This window comes from Vicugna pacos, chromosome 18 (assembly GCF_048564905.1).
Source record: "Vicugna pacos chromosome 18, VicPac4, whole genome shotgun sequence".
Classification (NCBI taxonomy): Eukaryota; Metazoa; Chordata; class Mammalia; order Artiodactyla; family Camelidae; genus Vicugna; species Vicugna pacos.
Genome location: NC_133004.1, coordinates 8701247 through 8729219, shown reverse-complemented (window position 1 = coordinate 8729219; position 27973 = coordinate 8701247). Strand labels below are relative to the sequence as shown.

The 27973-nt window shown below is 41.0% G+C and overlaps 1 protein-coding gene across 1 annotated transcript in view; it reads right to left on the bottom strand.

Annotated features, from left to right (window-relative positions):
- Positions 1–27973, bottom strand: part of LOC140687012 (trafficking protein particle complex subunit 9-like) — a 233014-nt gene that overhangs the window by 157999 nt on the left and 47042 nt on the right. The window lies entirely within an intron of this gene.

The window sequence follows — 27973 nt, the reverse complement described above, 5'->3', positions numbered from 1 at the left end:
TATGGATTGGACCACAACGGGACGAGTCTGGTGGTCCTCAGCACACTGCACGTAGTCAGGGATGCTCATGTTGCAGGCCCTGCCGAGAGGGGAGAGGAGATCGAGGTACATAATCTGCTGTGTGCTACGGGCCCATCTGGGTTGCGGTGACCTGGTGTGTACCAGCCAGAAAGCAAGGGAAGACAAAGCAAATCCAACGGTACAGTTTGTCCTCAGAGTCTGCACATGGCCACTGTAGCTCGGATCACATTACCCAGCTTTTGGCCTAGGCTTCCTGCCTCTGCAGAGAAGGGTCACTTCTTATTTTATATTTCCAAGCACCTAGCAAGGCCCTGATGCAAAGTCACTGCTCAAAAATGCTGAATAAAGAAATGAACAAAGGAAATGCTTTCCCCAACCCCCTTCAGCAGAATATAAAGAAAAGGACCACAGTAGGATCAAAAGATCTGGATTTCTATCCAATTTATTTGAACCCTTAAGCTTCATAATAATGGATAAGAAAACTTGCCTTGGGGAAGAGTGTACAGTTCAGTGGTAGAGCACATGCTTAGCATGTATGACGTCCTGGGTTCAAACACCAGTACCTCATTTTAAAAATGAAACAAATAAATACACCTAATTACCCAGCTGAAAATGTATTTTTTAATTCAAAAGTCTAAAAGCACCTTGCAATTGACATAACATTGTAAACTTGACTATACTTCATTTAAAAAAAAAATCTTTGCCTTAGAAGAATATACCTGGATTACAGATGTTTTCAAATGTAAAATGCCTAGGGTACCACCTGCATAAAAGGAGGTGACTGTACAAATGTTCTATCCCTCCTTTATGAGCTATACTTCCTTTGGGTGGGTTATAAACTCACAGAGCTAATTTTCTCAGATTAAAAATATTAATATTACCTGATTCTCAATACTGCTGAAGAATCAGATAACCCTAAGAAAGCATCTGACCCACAGAGATTACTCAATAAATGTTTGTTGAATGAATGAATAAACATTCAAAGTGAATGCTGCTCCCTGCCACAAGCCATCATAATGGTACTGCCTGGAAATCCCAAGCCCACGTTCACCCGACTCTGCACTAACAATGTGGGTGACCTGGGCAGGCCTGTGTGCTTCTCTAAGCCCCAGTGAATAGAAATAACGGCAATAACACAAACCTCAAATTGTTAGTGAGTCAGTAATTAATTGTACCCCAACACTGGAAGATGGAACCATTAAGAAAACTGGGCAAAGTGTCCACATGCCCTCTCCATATAATCTCTTACTACCACATGGGAATATACATTACATCTCAAAATAAGAAGTCTAATATTTTAAAGAGGTCATTGAGGTTTGGTGAGCTCACTGTCTCAAATAAGGAACACACAGTACAAATAGGACAATGCCCAGCCCATGAGATACACTCAGTTAACATTCCCACTGAACCCACTAGTCCCTCCAACTTCAGAGCAAGAGGATGGGTCCTCGTGGCAACAGGCCGCAGCACCTGAAGCTAACAAAGCTAATGGTGTCCACTTCCAAGAGCCCCTGTCACCACCCTTGTTCTAATTTTCTATTTGTAATTTTTTTCTTTTCATTAAATTGAAACTCCCAATTGCATAGAATTCTTACCAGATATCATGATGGCAGCCCTTCAAAACCTGACCACAGAGATCATGATGGCAGCCCTTCTTGGTGAAACAATAAAATGAAGAGCCATTTCCACAAGACCTCTGTGTAAATCTACTAGGGAACTTCATCCTGGACTGAGGAAGAGGACTGGTGAGTAGCGGGTAAACTGGGGCATGGAGAAATAGAGGCCACCTGTCCCACAATGGACTTTAGACTCACCCTCACCCTCCAGGAACATCAAAATACACACAGACAGAGTGCTATGGACAAGAATTTTTTTTAAACAAATCCCTGAATCCCTAGCAGATCTTGTTTCTACCGAGACACAAATGTCTTATGTGTATAATGTTTCACAGAAGCCTTAAAATATTATCACCCCAACGTGACCCATCAAGAAACTGAGGTAGAAAAGTTTATCACATTCTACAAGATTAGAGAGAGGCCACATCAGACACCGTATTTAAATCCAAGTCCCTGCTCGAGTGCTCACACTAGAAAGTGTCACATACTGCCCCTTTCCTGCCCTCTCCCTGCAATAAATCCCTGAAGAGTCTTTTCTGTGTCACCTGGAATCAAACTCACATCAATTTTTCACAAAGAGCTATGTAACTCCTTAGAGGATTTATCAAAATCTAAAGGGTTGGGTTGATAGGAGAAATTTGCATTTTCTGTTTCTCAAAGGAAACATGGCTTTAAAAGAAACTGAAAAGTACTTATCTAGTCTAAGCCCTCATTGTGCACAGGAAGAAACGGAGGCTCAGAGGAGAAGAGGAAAGGGCGTTATTAACAAATATTGCCTCAGCGCGGCACCAAGCCAGCCCTGAGCACTTCTAGGGGAGGATCTGGAAGGCCCAGGAGAATGAGTGTTAGAAAATAGAAAGAGAAGAAGCATATAAGGCCCCGTCTCTACACCACCATACAATGAATTTCCACCAATTACCCAGTATGGGTGCAGCCAATATTAAGGTTGTCTAAACAGGTTATTGAAACCTGGAATTCTCAACCATAGTGGAAATTCCAGCATTTACTGTGCTTTTTTCCCAGTCCAACCATCAATTCTGTGGACACTCTGTACCAGGGACTACACGAGGCCTGGAGTTCTCCCAATTACAGATCTCTATTACCACGTGTGCAAACCACATAAAGGCTACCAGAAGAAAAGTGCCCACCGATAAGATGGAATTACTGAAACCGAAAGCAGCCAAAGAACATATATTACTAGGAAAAACGGTGCTCCTAGAAATGGACTCATGGACATAGAAAGCAAACTGTGTTTAGCAGGCAGAAAAGGGGGGATTAACAGATACAAATTAGTAAATATAAAATAAATGACAAGGACCTGCTATATAACACAGGGAAATATATTCAATTTCTTGTAATGAGTTATACTAAAAACAATCTAAAACATATGTATATACATATGCGTATGTTTATAACTGAATCTCTGCTGTACACCTGAAACTAACATTGTAAATTGACTACACTTAAATAAAAAATAATTTAAAAAATAAGTAAAAATAAAAGCAACGCCATTAAGAAAAAGTAAAAGAATGCTCTAATCCCCTTAGCTGTAGGTGGTGGAGAATTCTGGTTGCAAGCACCAAGTCCACTGGATCACTCCAGCACTGGCTGTCACTCTTTCTGACCATCAGAGAGTCACTTGCTTCACTGAGGTTACTTTTCTCTTCTGTGAAAAGCTACAGCTGCAACTAACGATGTATAGAATCTCATCATTCACAAGCCCAACAAGTAGTGAGGACTTCCCATGGGCCCGGCTCTGGACAGAGGAAAAGATAGGGTCCCAGATATATTCATGGGTAGAAGAAGTTTATGCCTTAAAGACATTAATTCTTCCTGTTTTGATAGACAGATTCATTGCAATTCTTATTAGAATTCCTACCAGATTTTTCTTGGAATGTAACAAGTGAATTTATGGTCAAGAATAGCCAAGAAATTTCTTTAGAACCACCACTGGGGAGGGGTGGATAGGTCATTAATTTCCACTGCTCTTTCTGAAGGGATAAAAACGTTCTGGAATAATAATGGTTGCACCACTGTGAATATGCTAAAAGCTGCTGAATTGTACCATTTAAATGGATGGAATTCATGGTGTGTGAACTATATCACAATAACACTGTTACATGAAGAAATATTTCTTGACAATTATTTTTCTGTTTATACCACTAGTCTATCACACAATTTAAGAAAAACAAAAAACCAAAACAAACCAAACAGTGCCAGGAGCTCTTTAGGCCTGCAATATCCCTGGGTCTCCAAGGCCTCTGGTGGTGCTGTTCCTCTTAACACACACTAGCTGGGCTGGGCTACTTAGGGACTGTAACTATCTTTTTAAAATCGAGGATCACTCCTTTCACCCTGGGAGAGGGAAGGAAGGAGGATGTCACAGCCTCATGCCTTCAGCTCATTTTTAACAGAACCAAGCCCTGCTTTCACCACTGTAATCACTCTCACTATAAAAACACGTGACATCAACAAGCACAGCCATGATAACACCTGAAAGTGTTCAAGGTACTTACCTGCAGCAGAAAAACTGAGGGAGGAGACAGAAGCTCGCTCAGCACTGAGGCTCCCTTTTCCCGACTCCAACTGGAGAAGCAGGGCGTTACAGCCTGAGGCTCTCAGCCCAGGGAGCAGTGCCCGCGCCACTGAGCTGGTCCTCCGAGAGCGGGAAAGGGAGAGGAGGGCAGCCCCGGGGGGGAGGGAAAGGGGAGGGACGGGGGCTGCAGCCCTGCTCGGAGGCCAGCCCCAGCCCCAGCCCCAGCCCCCCGCCCCGTCCGAGTCCGCAGTCCCCGCCCGCCCGGACACAGCCCTCCCAGGGGCGTGAACGGGCCGGCGGCCAAGGAGAGGAAGCCAGGGAGGAGAGGACTCGCGGGCGGGAGAGGGGAAGGGGACGCCAGCCGCGGACTGAGGGGATCCCGGCTGGGTGAGAGGTGGCAGGTGCACACCTGGCCCTTGGCAGCTGTGGCCGGGGCGCCGGGGCAGGTGGCGCGGGTAGAGGGGTCTGGCCTGAGCAATTCATCTGAACACGGGCTGACTGGCGCCCTTGGGGACTGTGACAGGCGGACCGCCCTCCCGCAACCGCCTGAGCACTTTTCCGGGAGCCCCCCACCTTGCACTTCCACAGCCAGAGGCCCAGGCCCCAGACAGGAACCAAAGGCCTACCGGGCGACAGAGTTGAGAAACCATTGGGACCGATCCCCGGCTAGGATATGGAGCTTCCAACCAGCGGACCACTTGGCACTGACTGCGCATGCGCAGGAGGGCCAGCGATCCTCTCTGGGTTCTGTGAGAGAAGGTGAGACAGGGAGGGAGGGAGAAGATGGGAGCGGGTGGAGAGGACGGGAAAATTGGAGAGATACAGATGGACACGATGAGCAGAGAGTAGGGAGGGATCTGGAGAGGGGAGGGTCTTAGCGGAGTTGGAGAGAAAAAGCTTTACCTCTGGGGCACCCCTAGGTGGCAGACCTGCCTCTGTACCCTTCTGTAACCCTTCAAGTCCCGCAGCTCAAGTTTTACCTCCCTGATCCAGCCCTCCATCGGATGCTTCTGCAGAAACCCTATGGGGATCACACCCATTGCCCCCACGCGGACCTGGGTTTTCTCTTGCTCTGAGAACCAAGCACCCGCAGGTGTTGTCGCTCAGAACTACCTTGGGAAAGGTACATAATCCCCTTTTACACGCTGGGAAACAGGCAGGCAGGATCACTGCCTTAGCTCCACTGTCCCAGGTGTTGGGCTGGCGGGGAGCGGGATGGTACAAGATCAGAGCCCCAGACAGAGCAGACTGCCTGAGTGTTGGTGCATAGTCCCCATCCCTCCTGGGTAAACCATACCCAACCCTAGTGGAAACATCAAGGGCTCACAGTAGTTCCCTGGGTGTGGGAGAGCTGTCCTCATGTGAAGGAAAAGTCCAGCTGGGCTAACAAGCTAAGTCACAAATCTAAGTGTGATTAGTGTCAGTTTAATGATCTAAATTCTGCTGGGCTATCTCATATATCTGAAGTTTAGTGTCAGTTTATTGGGCTAACAACCTAACTCGTAATTCCAAGCTCAACAAGTGTCAGTTATGTGATCTACTACAAATTGATAAGCTCCAGTGTACTGATTCCTTGCTTTTTGTTCTTTGAGCCTTATTGGCTAATTCCCCCTTACTTGTAATTAAGCCTTTAAAACCTCATGTGCACGTCTTGGAGGTGCTCAGAACTTCGGAGCAGGAGCCCCTCTGAGCCCACCGGCATAATACTTCTGAGTACACCAACACACCGATTGGTGCTTTTCTTGGCTGGCCTGTTTCCATAACACTCAGCTGCAGTGCCCAGCTTTCTAGGTAGATAGGAGTGTTACCAAGTCGAAATTCTTTCTCCTCAGTGCAGGACAGGACAATAAGTTGGGAGACCAGATGTTGGGGCACGGAATAGCAAGTTTCTGTAGACCTAGATGGCAAACTAATGTCCTGGAAAACCATCTCCCCAAGTCACAATTCAGGCTCCTTTCCTATGTGCTTGGTTGTTGCAAACTTCTTAGTGTAGGAATTCCTTCTTGTTAGAATCCTTTGTTCTTGCAGCTATCTGCGTGGGTCAGATCCCTGCAATCCTCCAACAAAACAAAAGTTATTTTCTATTATGCAATTTGCTATCTTTTAATGAATGAAAAAGTGTTAAATATCCTTAAAGGTCAGAGCCTTCAGAATAGGCTCTCCTGTTTATTTCAGGCTCTAGGCAACATTGTTTTACAAGCAAGATGAAGCCTAGGAGACAGAGCATAGGGTTAAATTCAAAGGAACAGATCTAATATGGAGTCAGATTTGTTCTGTTCTATTACCCGGCCAGAAGCCACTTGAGGATTTAAATCCCTTTAAGTTAAAAATAACTAAAATTTTAAAGGAATTTACATACATATGTGGGAATGTGCAAAGCATATCTGGAACAGCACCCAAAGGATAGCAAACAGTGGCATCTCCAGAGAGGGCTGAAAGAACAGAAGATGAGGGAAAACTTCTTTCACTTGTGTATTTTTGTGCTCTGTTTGAGTTTTTTTTTTAACCATTTGCTTGTATTTCTTTTTCAGTTAAAATAAAGTGTAATGGAGCAAAGAGTAACTAGCATAGCAAATACAGCAGCCATGGAATCACTAAGTCATCACTTTTGATTTAAGCCAGAAAGCATTTATTGACTCTCTCCAATGTGCAGTCGTGTTTTAAGAATTCTTTTAATATTATTATTATTATTAGTATTATTATTACTACTAATACTGCTACTACTATTAATATTACTATTATTACTATTATTTTATGGAATAATAACACGGTTTATCTCACCCCTGCCCATGGCTGGTGAAAAACCAACTGAGTTTTTCTTGAGTTGTTTTCCAAGGAGTAGAGATGAGTTTATAAACAGAACACATCTTCAGGGTAAAACAGCAGAGTGCTTTTCCAGCAGGCCAGACAGCTATGAAGGATTTTCAACAGAGGCGCCCAGAAGCTGACAGAGAATGCCTCCAGGACACTACAAAAAGCTGCCCAAACTGCCTTCTCCATGGCACTACTGAAATAGGAAAGAACAAATCTGACTCCATATTTGATCTGTACCTTTGACTTTAACAAAGCCAAGTTAACTTGCTCCGGTCTTTTCATGGGTTTGATGTCACAGAGGAGATGGACAGGTCAACAAGGAACCACTCTGCCGTGATTACAGAGCCGGAGAAAGGGATGGGCTGCAAGATGTATGACGCAGCAGCAACTGTGCCCGTGCTTCTAGGCAGGTATCCAAAATCGCCTCGACAAGGTGTCAAACACTTGTGCCCACGTCCTCATCAACAGACATGTATTAAAGACAAATGGAAACATATAAAAGTCCAATACCCTTGCTGGGTACACCGTCCAAAGAAAAAAGTCTCAGTTTGACAACTGGCCATCTCGGTTCCCTGGGATTCATTCTTGAAGAACCTTAAAAACCACTCCTCTGTCTTCAAGAAGTGCTGCATATTTGTCCTATCTTTGGCTCAGGGATGGAACACGTTCAAGTGAACTTTAATGTCTGCACAGATTTGACTGTCTTACTCCAGGTTCACTTGTCCATTCCAAAGAGGCCTGAGCTAAGTTCATCATCCGTAAGATCTATTCCCTCCAGGGACAGCTCATTGAGCCTGCAATTAAAAGCCAAGTGAACAAGACTGTCCTCAGCTAAAAAGTTCACCCACCCTTCACTGTTTCTTAATCTCCTCTCCTGACTAATTGCAACAGACTAACACCTCCCTCACCAAGATAACCAACTATGTCATTTTATCTCCCCAAAAAGAAAGTAAGGTCCATAAAAGAGGAGACAACTTCATAGTCACCTCTGAATTCGTAGCATATAGAAATGTCAATAAATAGAACTATGATTATGGCTTCTTTCCTTTAAAACCTTTCAGGTTATTTGAATGAGACCTTGGAAGAGAGGTGTTTGCTGTCCAGTATCTTGATCCACAAGACTCTGGAGGCCTTTTTCGGAATGGCTGTTCACTGATTCATTCAAAACACAACTTATCAATCAAGGAGTAGCTGTGCTTTTCTGCCAGGAGTTTGTGGTCACTCTCATGCCAGAACAGCTTTAAACTATATCCTTACTTTGGATTTGTTATTTTTCCCCTCTTCCAACAAAATTGACTTTCCTTACTTTCTTGTCTTGAGGAATTTTTTTTTTCCTCTTTCACCCTTTAGTAAACCAAGATCCTCAGGATGGGCTTGGCCCATAATATGAACCCCCATCCAACTCCTAGTTTGAGAGGCCTGGGGCTCACATCCTGCCCTCCTGTCAAGGCAACTGAAAATCAGTTCAGGAGCGAACCAACACCCGAGGGATTCTAAGGCTCGCATATCTCCCAGAAACCCTGCTTTCTCGTTTTTCTTGTCTTCTGAGAATTTCCCCTCACTTTCTTGACAATAAGTTGTGCAGCTTGAAAGATGAGGAAGGAAGTTTTTATTTCTTAACCAGCATTTTAAGGAACTTGTGTAATGAAACTTTTCACGAGTTTCTAGAACACTCCATTGCCGAGATAGAAAACACACTAGACATTTTCTAAATTTAGCTCTCATGTGCATTTTTTCTTTGCTTTTGTTTTCTTAACTGTTAACAGACATTTTTTAATTAAAAAAATATAAGGCCCCAAAAAGGATAGAACACTGAAGGGGCAAACAAAATTAAAGGGCAAAGACAGAAAAATGATAACTTCTCTACAAATTTAATATAATACATACACTATGTATCAGATCAGCACTTCTCAGTAACAGCTAATTGAAACATGACCATGAGGTAAAATTACTCTCCTGTCAGGACATGGCCAACAGAAAAAACAATTAAACCAACAAACTAATATCCTAAGTCTGGCAAAGTACAGAAGGCTACAAGCTAAATGTGTCTTCTTCTGGAAAAGAGGGAGACACACCAGCTCTTTTCTGTGGAGCCTGAGCCCACGGGAGGACGGTGAAGTGAGCTCTGTAAGTACCCAATTAGCAAACTGAGTGATGAATTAACAGACGTGAGCTTTGATGACAGAGCTGATACTAATATTCATTTGTCCTGTAAAGTATGACTTCTGTTCAGTGATCAATACTTCGGCATCCTCAGGAGTTGACATTATGGGAAAATGCACAGCCTGGGCCCAGACCTCCTCTTTCAGCTCGTGACACTGCACTTAGATGTCACAAGGACACCTCCAACTCCACCTGCAAAGAGCTGACTTCATGGTTCTCCTCCCATAGCCGTCCTGCCCAGGGCCTCTGGTCGGGGGGTAAGGTCTCCATGCCTCTCCCAACTCAGGCCCATCACTCACAGATGTGAATGGACCCCTCCTTCAGGGCCCAGATATCCTCAGTCACCGAATCCCACCACCCACACCTGAGCTACCAGATACTCACTGACACTCACTCAGCACTGACTCTGTGCTGGGGACCACGCTGCACACTGCAAACGTTATCTCACTGGATCTCCACAACAGTCCTGGGAATTGGGTACATCACTGCTTCAATTGATTAGATAAATTGTTTCACTTCCTTGCGTGCGTCATTCAAACTGACACGGCTACTGAGCCACAGGCCTGGGCCTGAAAACAACTTGAAACTTGAACACTGCTACACCTCGCAGCCACCCTACTCTGACTCATCACATCACCTCCTGCCAAGCCTTCTAAATGTTTCTAAGCATTCTACAAGACAAAAGTGAACTACGAGATCACCCCACTCTCCTACTTAAAATCTGTCAATGATGGTCCACTGCCTTTAGGAGAAAGCCCCACCGGGCTTGAGCACAGCCTAAGGCCCCAGCATCCGCGTTCCCTGCGCGGCCGCGCCGCCTCACCCACTACGCAGCTCTACACGTGCCTTGTCTAGGACAGGGATGCTGACTCCGCACAACCCAGGGCTTGTCTCACTAGAACAATGATCATTTTCTTCAGTGTTCATCTTCTTCTTTGCTGACCCTCAGAAAAATGTTTTCTCATGATGAATCAATATCTTTTTCCTTATAACTTCCCATCAGTGATAATGAGCTCCCCCCAAAAGGGAGACCTAATTGTCAGTCTCCTTATCTGTAAAGTGAGAATAACAAGGAAATATGTGAGGTTTTATGAGAAATAATATTCATGTGAGGCTGAGGGACAATTCCATCATACAATAAGCACTCAATATGTGCTTAATTAATATTAATAAGAATATATTGCATTCCAGCAACCTTCAATCAATGTTTTATGACATTGTCCAACAGACTACTGACAAACTGTTGGACGATCCCCTTTGAACAGATCAGCACAAGCATACTGGGAGAGGTAAGCGCTGACTCCAGTTGCAGCTGCAGCCACCCAGCACTACGGGGCGGGGGCAGTTTGCTCAAGCTCTTACATGTTGCTTGAGCATTTAGTTGTCATTATTGATTAAAGACAGGTGTTCTTTAGTCAAAGCTCCTGAAACTTAAATCTTCAATGATTGATGCAAATTAGGTTTCAAGATCAATACTCTCACTAGAAATTATTTGAACATCATAGTCTTAGCTACTCCGCACATCAATAGGGCATGTTCTTAATATATCTGACTAAATACACCGAAAGGGTTGTTTAAAAGAAATTACGATGAAGCCATTCTGAATAAGCTCCAGTATCATCTGCACAAAGCCCCACCCAAGGGTCTCATTTCACATTTCCACATAGGTGTTCAGGTAGCTTAACTTGGGTCTTGGTTTCTTATAACACGGGGCGGGGAATAGTTGTGGATAGATTTATGTAGCAAATATATACCTAGGGTATTTGCTGTTAAGGACTTCTAGAAATAAGAAGATTGATATATAGTCCCACCCATAAGAAACTCAGCATTTCCAATTACAGCAGCATTAAAAATAAAATGAGATACATTTAACAAAAATTTACAAGATTTGTACATTGAAATATTTGAAGTATCACCAAAATAAATTTTAAAAGATCTACATATATGGAAGACATCCCATTTTCATGGAATGATAGACAATATTATTAAAAATGTTAAGACTCCTCAAAATGATCTACATATACAGTGGAATCCCTAGCAAAATTCCAGCTGACTTCTTTGCAAAAATTGAAAAACTGATCCCAAAATTCATATGGACGTGTAAGGGGCCCAGGATAGCCAAAACAACCTTGCAAAAGAAGAGTAAAGTTGGGGGACTCACTTTGAAGGGTACTAAAATTCTATAGTAATATGTCAGTATGATACTGGCATAAGTTTGGATAAATAAATCTATGAGACACAATAAAAACCCAGGGGGAAAAACTTACACTTACAGACAGTTTTCCACAAGGGGGCCAAAAACACCCCATTGAAAGAATAGTCTATTCAACAAATGGTGCAGGGACAGCTGGGTATCTGCAGGCAAAAGAATCAATCTGGAATCTGAACGCCCATATTTTATATAACAAATAAAAATTAAAACAAAATAGATCACAGACAGAAATGTAAAAATTAAACCTATAAACTTTCTAAAAGAAGACACAGTATAAATCTTTGTGGTCCTAGGATAGGCTTTGGTTTCCTGGATACAATACCGAGAGCACAATTGATAGAAGAAAAAAGCAGATAAACTGGACTTCATCAAAATTAAAACCTGTTTCTTACAAAGGATATCATCAAGAAAGTGAAATGACGGGGGAAAAGGGTGTCTCAAGTCAGAGAGTGCGTGCTTAGCAAGAAAAATAAAATAAATCATTACATCTAACTACATCCCCTGTAAAGAAATTGTTTTAATGTTTAAAAAATTATAGTGAAAGACAATGTGCAGAATGGAAGAAAAATTTTGCAAAGCATGTATCTAATAAGAGAGTAGCATCCAGGATATATAATGAATGCTTACAACTGAACAATACAATAAAATAGACCCAATTTTTAAATTTACCACGAATTTAGATACATATACAAATGGCCAATAAGCATATGAAAAGATGCTCAGCATCACTAGCCAAATCAAAATCAAAATGAGATCTCATTTTACACCCACTAGGATGGTTATTACCAAATCATGGACAATAACAAATGTCGTTCAGGAGGCAGAGAAACCTCATATGCGGCCAGGGGAAAGGGACAATGGTGCAGCTTCTTTGGAGAAGTCTGGTATTTCCTCAAAAGCTTAGAGTTATATGGCTCAGCAATTCCACTCCTACATAAAGAGTCATCCTTCAGTATCCTTGGGGGGTTGGTTTCAGGAACCCCACACCCTGGATACCATAATCCAAGGATGTTCGAATCCCTTTACAATCAGCCATCTGGATCCATGTAGTGGAAACTACAGATATGGAGGGCCAATTGTACAGCCAAAAGAATGAAAACATATTCTCATAAAAAATTTCACATCAATATTCATAGCAGTATCATTCAGAGTAGCCAAAAGTTACTAACAATATCCATCCATCAATGAACGGATAAACAAATTTACCAAGAATAGGCCCACAAACTTTTGGTCATTGAAACTTTGACAAAGGAGGTGAGAACATACAATGGAGTAAAGACAGCCTCTTCAGCAAATGGTGTAGGGAAAACTGCACAGCTGCATATAAATCATTGAAGTTAGACTACTCCCTCACAGCATACACAAAAATGAATTCAAAATGTGTTAAAGAATTAAACATGTAGACAAGACACTATAAACCTCTTAGAAACAACCATAGGCAAAACATCTGACATACATCTCAGCAATGTTTTCCTAGAGCAGTCTACTCAAGCAATAGAAAAACAACCAAAAATATACAAGAGGGATCTAATTAAACTTACAAACTTTTACACAGCTAAGAAAACAGTAAGCAAAACAAAAAGACAACCAACCTATGGAATGGGAGAAAATATTTGCAATAAATGAAACGGCTAGGGGCTTAATTCCCAGAATATGTAAACAGCTTTTACACTTAATAAGAAAGAATAACAAACAATTCAATTCAAAAATTAGCAGGAGTCCTAAAGAAACATTTCTCCAATGAAGACGCACAAATGGCCAGTAGGCACATGAAAAAATGTTCAATATCATTATCAGAGAAATGCAAATCAAAACTGCTATCAAGTATCACCTCTCACTAGTCAGAATAGCCATCATTCAGAAGTTCACAGACAATAAATACTGGAGAGGCTGCGGAAAATTGGGAACCCTCCTACACTGTGGTGGGAATGCAGTTTGGTGGAGCCATTGTGGAAAAATGTATAGAGGTTCATCAAAAGACAAAACCTTGACCTCCCAGGTGACCCAGCAATCCCACTCCTGGGCATATATCTAGAAGGAACCCTAATTCAAAAAGACACCTACACCCCAATCTTCACAGCAGCACTATTTACAATAGCAAGACATGGAAACAACCGAAATGTCCACTGACAGATGGCTGGATAAAGAGGTTGTAGCATATTTGTCCAATAGACTACTATTCAGCCATAAAATAATAATAAAATAATGCCATTTGCAGCAACATCAATGGACATGGAGAATGTCATTCTAAGTGAAGTAAGCCAGAAAGAGAAAGGAAAATACCATATGAGATTGCTCACATGTGGAATCTAAAAAAAAAAAAAGAAACAATAAGATAAATTTATCTACAGAACAGAAACAGACACAGAATCACAGAAACCAAACTATGGTTACCAGAGGGGGGAGGGTGTGGGAAGAAATAAATTGGGAGTTCAAGATTTGCAGATACTGAGTATGTAAAGAATAAACAGCAAGTTTATACTGTATAGCACAGGGGAATATATTTAATAACTTATAGTATCTTATGTTTATAAACAGTATGAAAATGAATGCAGGTATGTTCCTATTTAACTGAAGTGTTGTGCTGTACACAAGAAACTGACACAACATTATAAACTGACTAGACTTAAATGAAAATATTTTTAAATAGACTAAAACCAAAAAAAATGGAAAAGGATATTATCAAACAAAAAGAATAAAGTACTGATGCAGGCTACAATATGGATGAACCTTGAAATTTTATGTTAAAAAAAGCCAGACACAAAAAGCCAAATAGTGCCTTTTAAGGTGAACTGTATCTAAGCGTTTACTGTAGTACTCCTGTAAATTTTCCGGAGATTTGAAATCTATCAATATCAAAATAAAATGCATTATGCATTAAAAACTTAAAACGCTTCCTCACAGGAGGGCTTTAATTATTAAATTCAGAAACGCATATAAAGCTCTTGGAACAACAATTTGCACGTCCACACACAGTCACTGCTGTCACTGCCACTCAGAGGGTGGTGCCAGCACTGATGAGAGCTGCCTCCACTGGCTCCCCTGCAGAAAGGAGTGAAGGCCTGAGCTCTGACAGGCAGGGTGAGCGTGAACCTGAGTCAGACACAGCCACGTACCAGACTCTGCGTTACCCAACTTTCTTACACAAACTGCAACATGTAATGTAAACACGCTAGAGGGATGTATCTTACAACACAGGGAATACAGACAATGTTTTACAGTAACTATAAATGGAGCATTTTTGTACACCTGAAACTAATATCATATTTTAAATCAGCTATATCTCTATAAAAAATTAAAAAATATTTTTAAAATGTTATCACTTTAATATTCAATTCGGTTTTTATGTAACTACTAAACAGCTTAGAATATATAAAAGCATTTATTTGTGCTGTTTGTTTACATATATATTTACATTCAGACTCTTGCTAAAAGAGAATTTAAACATTTTTTTAAACACAGCTTAAAAACCATAACAACAAAAAGGCAAAACGGAGAGTGAAGGGAAAATGGACATTCAATACTTAAATGAAACCAGGGGGAGATAAACTCATAAAAATGGATTACATGAAGTCAGGGCAAGTGTTAAAGACCGACTAGAAATTCAGCTGTAAGATTCTTGGCAGCTAAAGCAAAAAGATGATGGGGCGGGTGGTAGAGCGTGTGCTTAGCGTGCACGGGGTCCTGGGTTGAAGCCCCAGGGCCTCCACTAACAGATAAATACATCTAATTACCTGCTCCCCAAAAAAGCCCTAAAGAAAAGATAAAGAGAAATATCTTTCCCAAAAAACTCTGATATTAAATTTGGATTAAATACTTAAATAAAGGATAAAAAGAAAAATAAAAAAGATAAGTGACACTGTGAAGGAAAACCCCAGCTCGGCTAACAAGCTAAGTCACAAATCTAAGTGTGATAAGTGTCGGTTTACTGATCTAAGTTTTGCTGAGCTACCTGGTAAACCTGAAGTTTAGTGTCAGTTTACTGGGCTAATAAGCTAACACGTAAATCCAAGGACAACAATTGACAGTAACGGGATCTGTTCCAAATTGATAAGCTTAAGTGTACTGATTCCTTGCTTTTTGTTGTTTAAGCCTTATTGGCTAATAACCCCATACTTGTAATTAACCCTATAAAACCTCATGTTCACGTCTTGGAGGTGCTCAGAGCTTTGGAAAAGAAGCCCCTCTGAGCGCGCCAGCGTAATAAATCTCAGTACTCCAACCCTCTGTGTGATTCTTGTTTCTTGGCTGGCCTGTTGTTTCCATAACAACACAAGCGATAATGCCCGTGAGATAAATCTGCGGAGGCTGCTGTCAGGTCCCCATGTCTCACGTAGGAAAATCTGAAACATCCTTCTCACCACTCAGAGTCATCATAAGCCCACCACACACCTCCCGCCGTTAAATGCAGGAGCACAGGTAGAGCCCGACCTTTGCTGTCTTTGTGTCATCACAGTGAGACAGGATGGAAGGGGAAGAGCACAGCCATTCAAGGAAGGCCACAGCAATTGACATCAAAATGTTAAAGGATTCAACCCCCAATAGGCCTTGAGGCTCAGGATGAAGAGATTTAACTTCTAGCAGATCTTGAGATTCAGTAAACACCCATTGTAATAGTAACGTGGTGAATAACATGCCCCAGGCACATGGCAGTCCCAATGATAGCCACAAAAGGTCAAAGGGTGGGAAATGGCCAACTCCCTGGGAATCCCAGCCCCTTGCCCTAGGGCTGGTCCTTCTACTTATTAGCATATGAAACCACCAAGCCCAAGAAGAAAGCAACACAGCGCCACCTCGCGGTCACCACTCTCTCTCCCTCTTTGGAGAAGGCCCACACTCTGTCTGTGGAGTGTGTACCTACTTCTAATCTGTGCATCAAACCCCCACACCTCGTGACGTTTCTCTTGCATTTCAATGTATCTCTCTGAATATATATACCTTTACTCAACACTGGCTTGCTCTTGAATTCTTTACTGCATGAAGTCAAAGAACAAAATCTGTTGGGGCACATCCCAGGGGCTAAACGAAAGCGTGGGGCACAGCCCTTCTCATGCCCAACGCTTTTTATTCTTGTATCAACAGGACTGGGCTGTGAAGCGAGGTCTGAGTCCCCAGCTAAGGGACAGAACCAGCCTCCAGGGCTCCAATTTGCGGGCAGCCTCTCGCCAGCTTGGGCCTTGGGGTCTGCCAGGATCTCTGTGTTTCTCTGTTGTGCTGACTCCCCAGCCAGACAGCGTAATCCTAGGCCTGTCCCCACAAAACCCTTCTCTCCAAAATACAAGCACATCATGTCACAATCCTCTTGTTCAACCAGGAAATGTTCAGCCCACTTTTTTCTCCCCAATAAAGTACCCAGCTGTCCTCCCTCGCATCACATCACTTCTTTATTTGTGAGAACTCTGCACTCGCCACACCCCATCCTGAACACAGGTGTCTTGTTGGCTGTGACCGAGATGTTTCTTTCTCAAACAGCCTGCGTCCTTTCACTTTCCCCTTGTTACCTTAAAAAAGCCTTTCCTGAGTCACCCACCCCTCTGATTATGAACTCACAATGTGCTGAGGTTGCAGTCACTGTGCATACATCCCAGTTTTGGTTAGGTTTCCATCGCAAGATCTTCATTAAGGAGCTGCATCAAGAAGTTTAAAGAGGCTATTCTTACATCTGAGTGGAGGAGCCTGCAAAAAATTTAAATGGCTTTGAAGAGAGAGTTAACCAGGGACAGAGATGTCGCGGGTCCTAGTCAAAAGTGTCATGAGGAAAAATGTTCTCCCAAGGCTCAGAGTGGCTTCTGAACACGGAGTCGGCAGGGAGGAGGTGACAGGCAGTGAGTAGGGTGAATGATACAGGTTACGCTCCCCCAGCTGGGGAAGAATAGGTTTTTTCCAGTTTTCCATACAATTTCTTACTACCTTTTTCTATTATTGCCACATACCATTTCCAACGAATTAAGCATATCAATGTCAGTCATTTGGGCCACTTGGGAGAAGCTACACGATGCCATTCACAGGGCTGGGGCATGACAGCCACACCAGTCTAGATTGAAAGAACCGTTGGGGTATTTGCAAGGTAATCACGGGCATGCAGCAAACTCCCCGGGTTCAATGACCTCATCTCAAAGCTGGGGCAAATAAAACTTCCAAGCAATGTGCGTGATGATTATGGCCCACATCTGTTTACTAGGTAAGTGCCCGTGAAAGCTGCCACTTAATGGGGAATGAGTATGATCAATAAGGCCCTGTCTACCTACCCACACGCGCCCTGCCTTCCTACCTTGCTGCAACAGCAGAGCTTGTTTAGCTGAGATGAACGCACCCAGACCAGCCCAGAAGGGAAAGCTCCCAGCTCTGCACGGCGAGATGTGTTCCTTTCCTTCTCAGGGCTGATCACAGTTTGCTGTCGTCTGTTTTTATGTTTATCCCTTTTGTAACTGTCTCTCCTCGGAGTTTTTGCTCAAGCAGCACAGGGCCAGATGTGTCTTGCGGCCTGCCTGATACCCTGGGCAGGGAAACAGCCGACTCCATATCTGGCTCTGGTGCTGAACAGAGAGGGGAGAAGGCCCAGGGGCCCATGCTGAACCGAGGCCACTGAACCCAAAATTATGGTCTGATTTTGGGCAAATTATACAGTCTTTTTACCATGAGATTCCTCATCTGTCCATGAAAATAACTTTCCATGGCACATAGAGTTACAAGGATTAAAGGAAATCACCAAATTCATAACCTAGCCAAGGGGCTACAAGTGCATCCTCAACAGACACATGCTGCCTTTACGGCTCTGACACATGTTAAGCGGGGCGGCCCCACACAGTGAACGCTGCTAACTGCCAGTGCGTTAAGTGCTTCATGTGTGCTATAATACTCTTTAGATCTCACAACAATCCCAGAATGAAACGAATATTATCATGCCAATTTCACAGATTCACCAACAGGTTAATAGAATTTGAATTCTATTCCAAGGCCCTAGGTTGAAGAAATGGCGATTTAAACTGGAATCTGGGCCCAGGCCTTGGCTCCATCTCTCTCCAATCCACCTGACCACTTGCCTATGAATTCCACCTGTCCAATACACAAGTTTCAGCCAGCCAGCTCTTAAATGCAATTTGTGCCGTTTGTCAATGTTGGTTAATTACCATAAAATGTTCTCAGAATCCACTACAGTAAAGAAAGGTGGACTTAAGGATTTCTGCATTGCGTTCTCCTGTAATGTGCAGAAACCCTTCCCTGCACCACCAAATCCAAGTGTATGCTTCCTCCATGTTTATGTTTGCACACGGCTTATTAAAGCAGAAGGTACCTGCAGTAATTCCATCTCGGTTGCTTTCCAAGGTTGCAGATTATCCATAATCAGTCTGTGAACGAAAATGCTACAATGTGATTGAGAATACTGCAACCATGACAGTAAACAAAGAATACTGAAACCAAGTCATTAAAGGCTGCCACCACCCCCCAGCTAGGACAGGCCTGCAGCCCAGCTGCTACAGCAACTCACAATGGTGTCGTCTGAGCAGACTCAGAATAAGAAAGGACAGGCTACTGGCCCGAGATAGCTAGGTGCTTGTCTAAAAAATGAATTCAGTGAGTCCAAATATTTGCTTCCTCTCATACATACAAAAGTACTAAATTCTTGAACTTGAGATACCTGGCTTTCTTTAGATAACAAGCAATCTTTTATTGTTCCAACAACCTGGTCTTTGTTGTAAAGCTCCTATATATCCTAGCTCTTCCTCAACCTCTTGGGAGCAGTCCCTCATAGAGTTCTGTGTGGCTGTCCTCTCAGCTCGAGTCCTCCCGCCAAATAAAACATAACTCTTAACTTTTAGACTGCACATGTATTTCAGTCAACAGTTTTGGACACCATGAAGCACCACAGCAGATTTCTCTCCACCTGAACTCTCCGAGTAACTGGAGCCTTGGTACCAGCAGTGGCCCTTTGTGCCCATCCGCCTCCTCGGGGAGTCCAGATGAATTTGGGTGAGTCTCTCCTGGTTCTCGGATCTCACATATTGGTTGATGATCCTAAGTTTTATCTGGTGGTGTATCCAGGTACGTGGCCCTCCAGTTGAAAGAAACTGAGGTGAATTACCCACCCAGTGGAGACATACTGGGTGGGGCCTGTTTGAAAGGTAATAGGAAATACCCACCTAGAGGATATGTCCAAAGTGGGGCTGGTGGAAACTTATGAGGAAAATATTCACCCAGTGGAGACATCCCGAGTGAGTCCAAGTTGGAAGACACTGGGTTCAGGACTGAGTGGTTAGGTAAGATTCTGGTCTAATATTTTCCTCAATTTGGTTACCTCCATTGAATTTTTCAGGATAAAAGTAAAACTCTTATGAGGAAACTTTCAACTCCAAAATTCGGAACATCCTCCTGGCTGGTGACAGCTTTCTCGGGTAACAGAGAGTCTTCCAGGAGTGGTAGAGACAAAGACTTCATGCCACAAGGTTGTCCCTGTGGGAAATCTTACTAGCAAATTTATTTTGAGAACCCGACCTTACAATGGGGAATAGAACTTTCAAAAAAAATAAAGAACAGAAAAGAAAAGAAAAGAAAAATAAATGACAGATTGCCAGTCTCCAACTATTACCCCAGCCAGGCTTATGTACATACAAAACTTACAACATTAATTGGGAATAAGGAAAAAAAAAACTTACTCTGAAAATAACTAACCAGGCCTGATAAAAGCATTTTTTGGAATTCTGAACTTATAAAAACAAAATCCCCTTTAGGGGGAACTTGGATTTCTCTTCCTGTGTCCTTGAAATTTAAATGTTTTATCTTTGTGTGTTTTAAGTGTGTGTATGTATGTATATGTATGTTTAGTTTATTTTTTAAAGGAAACCTTGGACTCCGCCATACAAAAGTTTCAAGTATTGTGTACATATGGTGGCCACGCAAATAAATTGGGATTCTAAGCAATTCTTTGATTGTGCCAATTTTCAGATATTTTGTCATCTTAAACTTTGTTGCATCAGCTTGGACCACAAAGGCTTTTAGCTTTTGGAGAGTAAACCTTTGAATTTCATTTAGGCAACACCCCGACTCTCATGTGGAAGGGCCTCTTCATCTTATTGGTTTAAAATCACTATATATATATATATATATATATATATATATATATATATATATATTTGTATATAATTTGATGGCCATATGATGGATTTTTTAATTTGGAAAAACTTTTTAATTGGTGAAAGTTTAAAGAGATCTCATTATAAACAGCTGTTTTATTGGTATCTATTAAAATCAAGTTTAAATGTAGAAAAATATATCTAATGGTTAACCTAAGAACTTAGTTAAAAAAATAAAACTGGTTTGAAAAGCTACATTTGTGTTTTTCCTTCCCGATAAATGTTTCTAGATATGCTAATAAAAATTTAGGATAATTAATGTTAATTAGGTTGAATAACTGGAAAAATGATTGTAAAAATGTCGAAAAAATAATAAGTGGCTTATCCCAAAAGGATAAATATTTTTATATGGTTATTTTGAATCAAATAAATAAAATGGACATTTTTGGATTTACAAACAAGGTTTTGATACTACACAATGTAAAGTTAAAAAAAAAAGGGCCAAATAGTTCGCCTACTCCCCCCCAAGATTAAAGTTAAAACAAGTCCATTTTATTTACCACAGTTTAAAATATATGTATATATAGACTGAAATACTTGATCAATAATTGGGATAACAGACCAATTAATGAAATTAAAAACTGAGAAGTGCCTAAGCTCTTTGGCTGAAACTTGGGCATCCTAGAGACTTCTATAAAATTATATACAATGCAAACACACAAAAAAAAGGTTTCTTGCACTCCTTCTAGAAATAAGAATTATTGATTAAACTTAATAAATATAAAAATTAAAGGTATAAGATTTAATAAAATTGAGATAAAAGTTTGTGAAATTGGTATATTTAAATGGTCTTTAAACAAAACTTTTGCTTATGTTGTGGGATACATATGTTTCAGAGGAAAAACGCTTCCCCTTCTTGGTATTATAAGGCTGGGCACATATCTGTCCCTATGAAAATATTAATTGAACAAATTAAAATAAACCAATATAGTTACATAAGCCTTCCAATATAATGTAAAACTAAAAACTAATTTGAGTGGCTAATAAAAAAATACAGGTTTACCCTGGGTTTAACTTATAACACAAGGAAAAGAGACCTTACTAAATGCCTTATGCAAGTTTTGGAAGACATAATTAAGTAAACCTTAAAGTTTTAAAACACGGAATTCTTTGTTTACAGCTCTTCTCACTGATACAAAAATGCCAATTAAGGAGATAAAATACGGCCTGGGTGACAGAGCAGTTATCTGGGGACCTGGAAGTCAGTGTCTTTGTCTTGCAGATCAGAAATATAAATACAACAAACAGTGACCTAGAACTGAGCCTAAATAGCTCAACGAAATAAAACTTAAGGCCAAGAAATTTTTGGCATATTAGAACTCAGAACTCTGACGGGTCCTTCAGACTTTGTGAAGAAATTTTAACTGTCTGTTTCATAAATAGTAAGCCTTAGTGATTTGAGCAAGCAAATTCAGCTTACTCCAACTATAATTATACCTATCTTATAAGTAAGTTTTAAAGTGAAGCTATGAGATCTCTGGCTTTTGTCTGATTATAAGCCTGTGTACACATTATAGAAGTGAGATATTTCTACTGCTAAAGAAAAAAAATTCAAAGTCAAAGAGCTCTGCTTAATTGACATAAAAATATAAGAGCTTAAACATTAAGTATTTTTAAAATAAAAACTGAACAAATTGACTTTCAGCGTCATGTGAATTGGAAAATATTCAATATTAAGATAATATTTGATATTGTTTAGTTTAAGTATGTTCTAATTAATATAGACATCTTTAAAGTCATCAATATTATGTATAATACCTTTACTGTACCTAGGTTTAATGAAAGTCAAATAAGATCCTGTTATATCTGTTGCAGATTTGTCAAAAAAGAAATAAAAGTAATGTGCTGTGGTAAAATTTTAAGTAAATTAAATGCAAATGAGATGAGAGCTTTGGGTAAATATTTAAAATATATTTTTAAAATGTATGCTTAAGATAATCTCTAAATGTTTGGTATCTTTAAATTCTAGTGTTGTGCTAAATTAAGTTAAATTACAAGATTTTATTAAATAGCTATGCCATTTTCAGATAAAATAACATTGAAATACGAATTACTTAACATTTAACTTCCTCTTACAGTGAAACTAAAGGTGTATAGAAATATTAATATATGGTTGGTGCCACACGGAAATAGTCTCTATTAGTAAGGGAATGATCTCAGTATCCTAGGAAAGTAATATAAATATGTAAAGGAAGATATAAGAATGGAATTATATTTTGTTAATGAAAAATAGTGACTTTCTCCTGAACCTGGTTACTTCTGAATGGAAGAAAAATAAGGGACACACTAATATAAGTATAGAAAGCTGTGGAAGGCTTGTGGAAAAGGAACCCCGAGGAAAGAGTTTTGTACATGGTCAGAATTGGCTAAGTTTAGAATCAAATTGGGCAACGTAAATGAATCTTAGAAGTAAGCTGGTACAAGATTAGAATTGTTTTTCTCTCTGTTAAGAGGAAAAAATTTTCTTAAAATGTTAATCCACCTTCAGTAACAGATTGTAAAACTTCTTATACCACTTAGCTGATCTGTTCTGCCTTTACATTTGACGTATTTTCTTGTTAATGAATTAGTACTACTTTACAGTGATCTATATGTTTATCTGACCAAGTGTTCTGAAATCTTTCAAAAAGCTCCCCAAATATAAAATTCTAATTAATTAAATAAAAATTAATTTAATTAATTAAAATTCTTTTAATCTCCAGTTAAGTTTGGGATGCTACAGAAGGCCCCTGAAATATCCCAAAGAGAGATTTTAAACTATAAATTTTCATTTGGCATTTTAAATAACATGGAATTGTCAAATGAATCATAAAACTTCTAAGGTTATATTGAATGAGCCAATATTATTAATATAGATATTGTAGAAATTATATGGACTCCCTAAAATTCTGGTATATCTGAAATGTTACCAGTGATAATTATGGGTATAGAGAACATGTTTCTTTATTGATTATAGTGTAATGGTGTTTAACCATGCTTTTAAATCTTTTGTCATTTATAGACAGTTAATTGTTTTCTTCTGATGGTTTTGCAAAATGCTTTCTCTTCAAGGAGATTTACTGATTTCTAATAAATTTCACACTATAGCAGTGAACTAAACTGGGTAAGACATTTTAAAGTTCTAATGAAAACTCTCATTAAAAGAATTAGTTACATGGGACTGATTAACCTGTTGAATATGGTTATAATTTTTGATATTGTTTGAAATACTAGTGGCTTTTAACCTGTTTCCCAGACATAAAGAATCTCTTCTCCTTAAGCTAGTTATGGTTCACAGCAATTTGATACATTATACCTATGTAATCACACTTGGAACAGTTATCTTTTCTCTCTATCTGATCCCTCAAGAGACTAAAAACACTTAGGTCCCCAGTGGCTTTATCAAACAAATTAGGGAGATCATCTCCTAACAGATATAGGAGTATAAAGGTATTTTAAGGATTTTAAAGAGAAAAGAATTTACCTAAATCTGTAAGGCAGAAACCCATGAAAAGCCTTGACGTGGCTTTCTTGGCCTTAGAAAACCTTAGCATTCTACCCTGAGACTCCGTATTAAAACTTCCAACACAGCCAATTTAAAAAAGCCTATATGATCAAATAATCAAGCTTAACTTGTAAAAAATTAATCTTGATTTGGCTACATTTGAGAAAACTGAGGGTAACTTAAGAGAGAAAAAAATTATATTTTAGTGGATATCAAATTCTAGTTTTGTTAATTGAGGTCCATATTTACTAAGACAGTTCCCAGATCATTCCTTGCTGTTATGTCACATTACTGTACAGTTTAATTGAATTATGAAAAGGATACTCTAGGTTTGTTCTGAAGCTCAGTAATCTATCCTTGGGTAAAGTTCCAATGCCTCATGACCTGCAGCCAGGGGATTATACATACTGCAACAGGCATGACTTAAAGAACTGCCTCCAACCTGAATGGAAGGACCCTTTTTCAGGTACTCTTAACTAGACCATACAAACCAAAGCTGAAGGAAACGGAGTCTCGGATTCATTTCCTATCAGAAACATCCCCTGCAGTGCACTGGCCTATCGAGCGCTGCTCACCTTAAAACAATGCCCAAATGGAGAAAAAGCTACCAGACCAGGATGAGAAGAAGACGCCATCTGAGCTAGACAGCTGACCCAAGACACCGGACCAGGACTGTATACCAATTACTTTGATAATTTCTCCAACCTTTGATTATGAACTACTCCACTTGTTAAGTTTATGATAAATTACCTGTCTAGTACTTCTGTGTTACCTTGGTGGGTTTCCCTACTCCAAGGCTCTAACTAGATAGCCCTCAGAAATGTTATTCTAAAAAGAAATTATAGTTCTGTTTAGGCCACCGTTGATCTTACAAGGTGGGAGATTTCACCTGGCCAATTAATACCTGCTCTGACCCTGACCATAAATATGAACTTTCTCATAGGATCAAACTCAGAAACACAAGCAAAATTTTAACCCAAAAATACAACTTCTCGACTATTAAATTCTTACTCGTGACTTTATTAACATTACTAGCTGTATTATTTATAACCTGTCTATTTTATAAAATTGTTGTCTGTTACATTTCCCAATGTGTAACTAGGCCCACAAGATTGATGATGGCTAAACATCTTGAAGAAACAGATAAAATTGATAACCCTGAATAAAATAAATATAATAGTGTGATTCTAGGTATGGAAATGAGCAAAGAAGGGTTAACACTTTCTGGATCATAATAGACTAGTAAGACAGGTGATCCAGATAACTGTTAGTTATCAACAGGGCCTGATAAAAAAAATTACACCTTGAATGGCAACTCAGAAGATTCTTCACCTGAACTAGGAATGAGCCATCCTAGCACCGTGGGACAAAATTGGTCATGAAATGTCTCTCAAAATATTGGTCGAATTTAGGACCAAACGGGAGCACTGTGAATGAAAATACTACAATGTGAATGAAAATACTGCATCCATGACAGTAAACAAAGAATGCTGAATCCAAGTCATCAGCGGCTGCTGCCAACCCCCAGCGAGTACATGCCTGCAGCCCGGCCTCTCAGCCACTCACAGTGGTGCCCTCTGAGCAGACTCAGAGTAAGAAAGGACAGGATACTGGCCCTAGATAGCCAGGTGCTTGCCAAAAGAATGAATTCAAAGACCCAGATGTTTGCTTCTCACCATACATAGAAAAGCAGTAAATACTTGAACTTGAGATATCTGGTTTTCTTTAGATAACAAGCAATATTTTATTGTTCCAATTACCTGGTCCTTGTTGTATGCTTCTATATATCCTAGCTCCTCCCCTACCTCTTGGGAGCAGTCCCTCAGAGTGATGTGAGAGGATGTCATCCCGGCTCGAGTCCTCCAGCCAAATAAAAAAAGCCCTTAACATTTAGGCTGAACGTTTATTTCAATGACGTCCCAGAATAGACACAACTCATCAGTTCTGTAATGGAACACACTGAATCAGGAACCAAAAGCGTGTTTTAGTCTGGAAAATCTCCAGGTTCCTATTTCTTCCTGTCATTATACAATCCCTCCAGAACTCATTAATTTGCTGTCTGCTCCTCTGGCAACCAAACTCATAGAAGACTCAACTCAGCAGAGCGCCCTGCTGGGGAGAACACCCCACAGAAGCACTGCAGGCTGCCTGCCCTCCTGCACGCTCTGCTCACCCTTGGTGTCCTCCGTGGAGACCAGGCCAACAGAGCTGTTCCTAACAGCTACAAAGTCGCACACGTTAAATAAATCATTTTATTTTATATGATATTTTACGTATATACACATCTCTGAAAACAGCTTTGCAGAAGCTCAAATCTTCAACATCAATCCCCAAAGGCAAATCCGGTCCCCAAGGGGAAACAAGACTTAAGAGGACGCTAAGGTCTCCAAAGTCCTCTCAAGGACCGTCAACCAAACTGCCTGCAGGTCTGCAGCTGCAGGCGGTTACATGTCTGCTTTTAAGGCAACCCCTTCCTGCCCTCGGGAATTACATTGTCCCTCTATGCCCTCCCGTCTCAGGGTAAGGGCAGCCGTTGCAGTACCTTGCAGGGAAGCACTGACAGGACTGGACAAAGAGGATCAGAGCTAAGCTAATACTTCTGATGACACGACCTTGTCACTGTGTCACTTTACAAATGAATATATATAGAGAGAGATGTGGGGTGATATTGCTCAAAGTCACACAGCTAATAAGTGGCAAAGTCTATATCTCTGTTCTTCCCTTCGGCGTGACACCCCAGCTGGGACGCCCACAGGGTTCTCTCATGCCTGCCTGAACAATCCTCTCCTGTCACTCATAACCCACCACAGGGTCTGACCCTAGCCTGCCTTTTCAGCATCTATTCCCTCCAGTCTCTCAGGAACAAGGCCGTTTGGGCCACTGTATGACTTCCGGCTCCCGGAAACCTCATTGCTCAGGCTGGTCTTGCCTGTGCATCCGGCCCGCTGCTCAGAGGCTCTTCCTCCCCTGCAGGTGTAGGTTTCCAATCTCCGCAGGGACACCCCCTCAGGGGAGCCCTCTTCTCGCTCTCAGCATGGCAGGTGTCCCAGGCCACATCCCGAGCTGCCCCATTAGGACAGTGTGCGCCCAGATCTGTTAATCAGACCAGCAGCATCAGAGCCAGGGATTATGCCCGGGCCACCCTGCAAAACTACTGCCCGCCTCACAGCCCCCAGCCAGCAGGTCACCTGGAAGTCACAGCAAGTGCCCCACCCAATCCAGAAGCCTCTTCATTTGCCAGCATCGCTGATGACTGGTTTCCAAACTTTGGTCAGTTTCGCACAAAACAGCACCTTCAACTGTGAAGCAGAGGGTTTCGCTTCTGCTCCCCATCCTTACTGGTAATGCCAAGGAAAACAAAGAGGCCTTTTCTCAACACTTTTATAAAGACACCCTCCCACCCACAATACTCATATGCTCAAGAGCTTTGGATCCACGTGATTTTCTTTCTCTTATGATAAGCGGCTCAAAACACTGCGGGATTCCTTCTATTTCGATGGTATTTGTACTCAGTTTATCGGCTTTAATCTGTTTTTGTCTCTCTCTTCAATATCCCTAGCAGTTGCCACCTCTTAATCCCTTCAGCAGCCTCCCTCCCAACATCTACTCTAGGAAATCAGCTGTGATGAAGGGCCCTGGGGCAGTCACAGACGATGCAACTAAGGCAAAGAGAGGGTCCATAATTTGCCCGAGAAGATCAGCTTCAACCCCCAACAGTGTGTGTCACGTCCCTGTGTTTAACTCTTATGCTAAGCAAGATAACTTTTTGTAGATTATGGTTATAAACAGATGAGGTATAAAAATACATACAAGGACACATATCTACTCTAAGATGCTCACTAACTCCACTATTTTGTTTCTACTTATTTCTATTAAAAAATATTAAGAACCTCTGCAGTCAGTATAGCAAAATGTTACTGGGCTTTAAATCCAGAATATAGAGGTGTTAATTGTGTCATTACTCATACTTATTTGTATGTTCACAAGACAGAATTA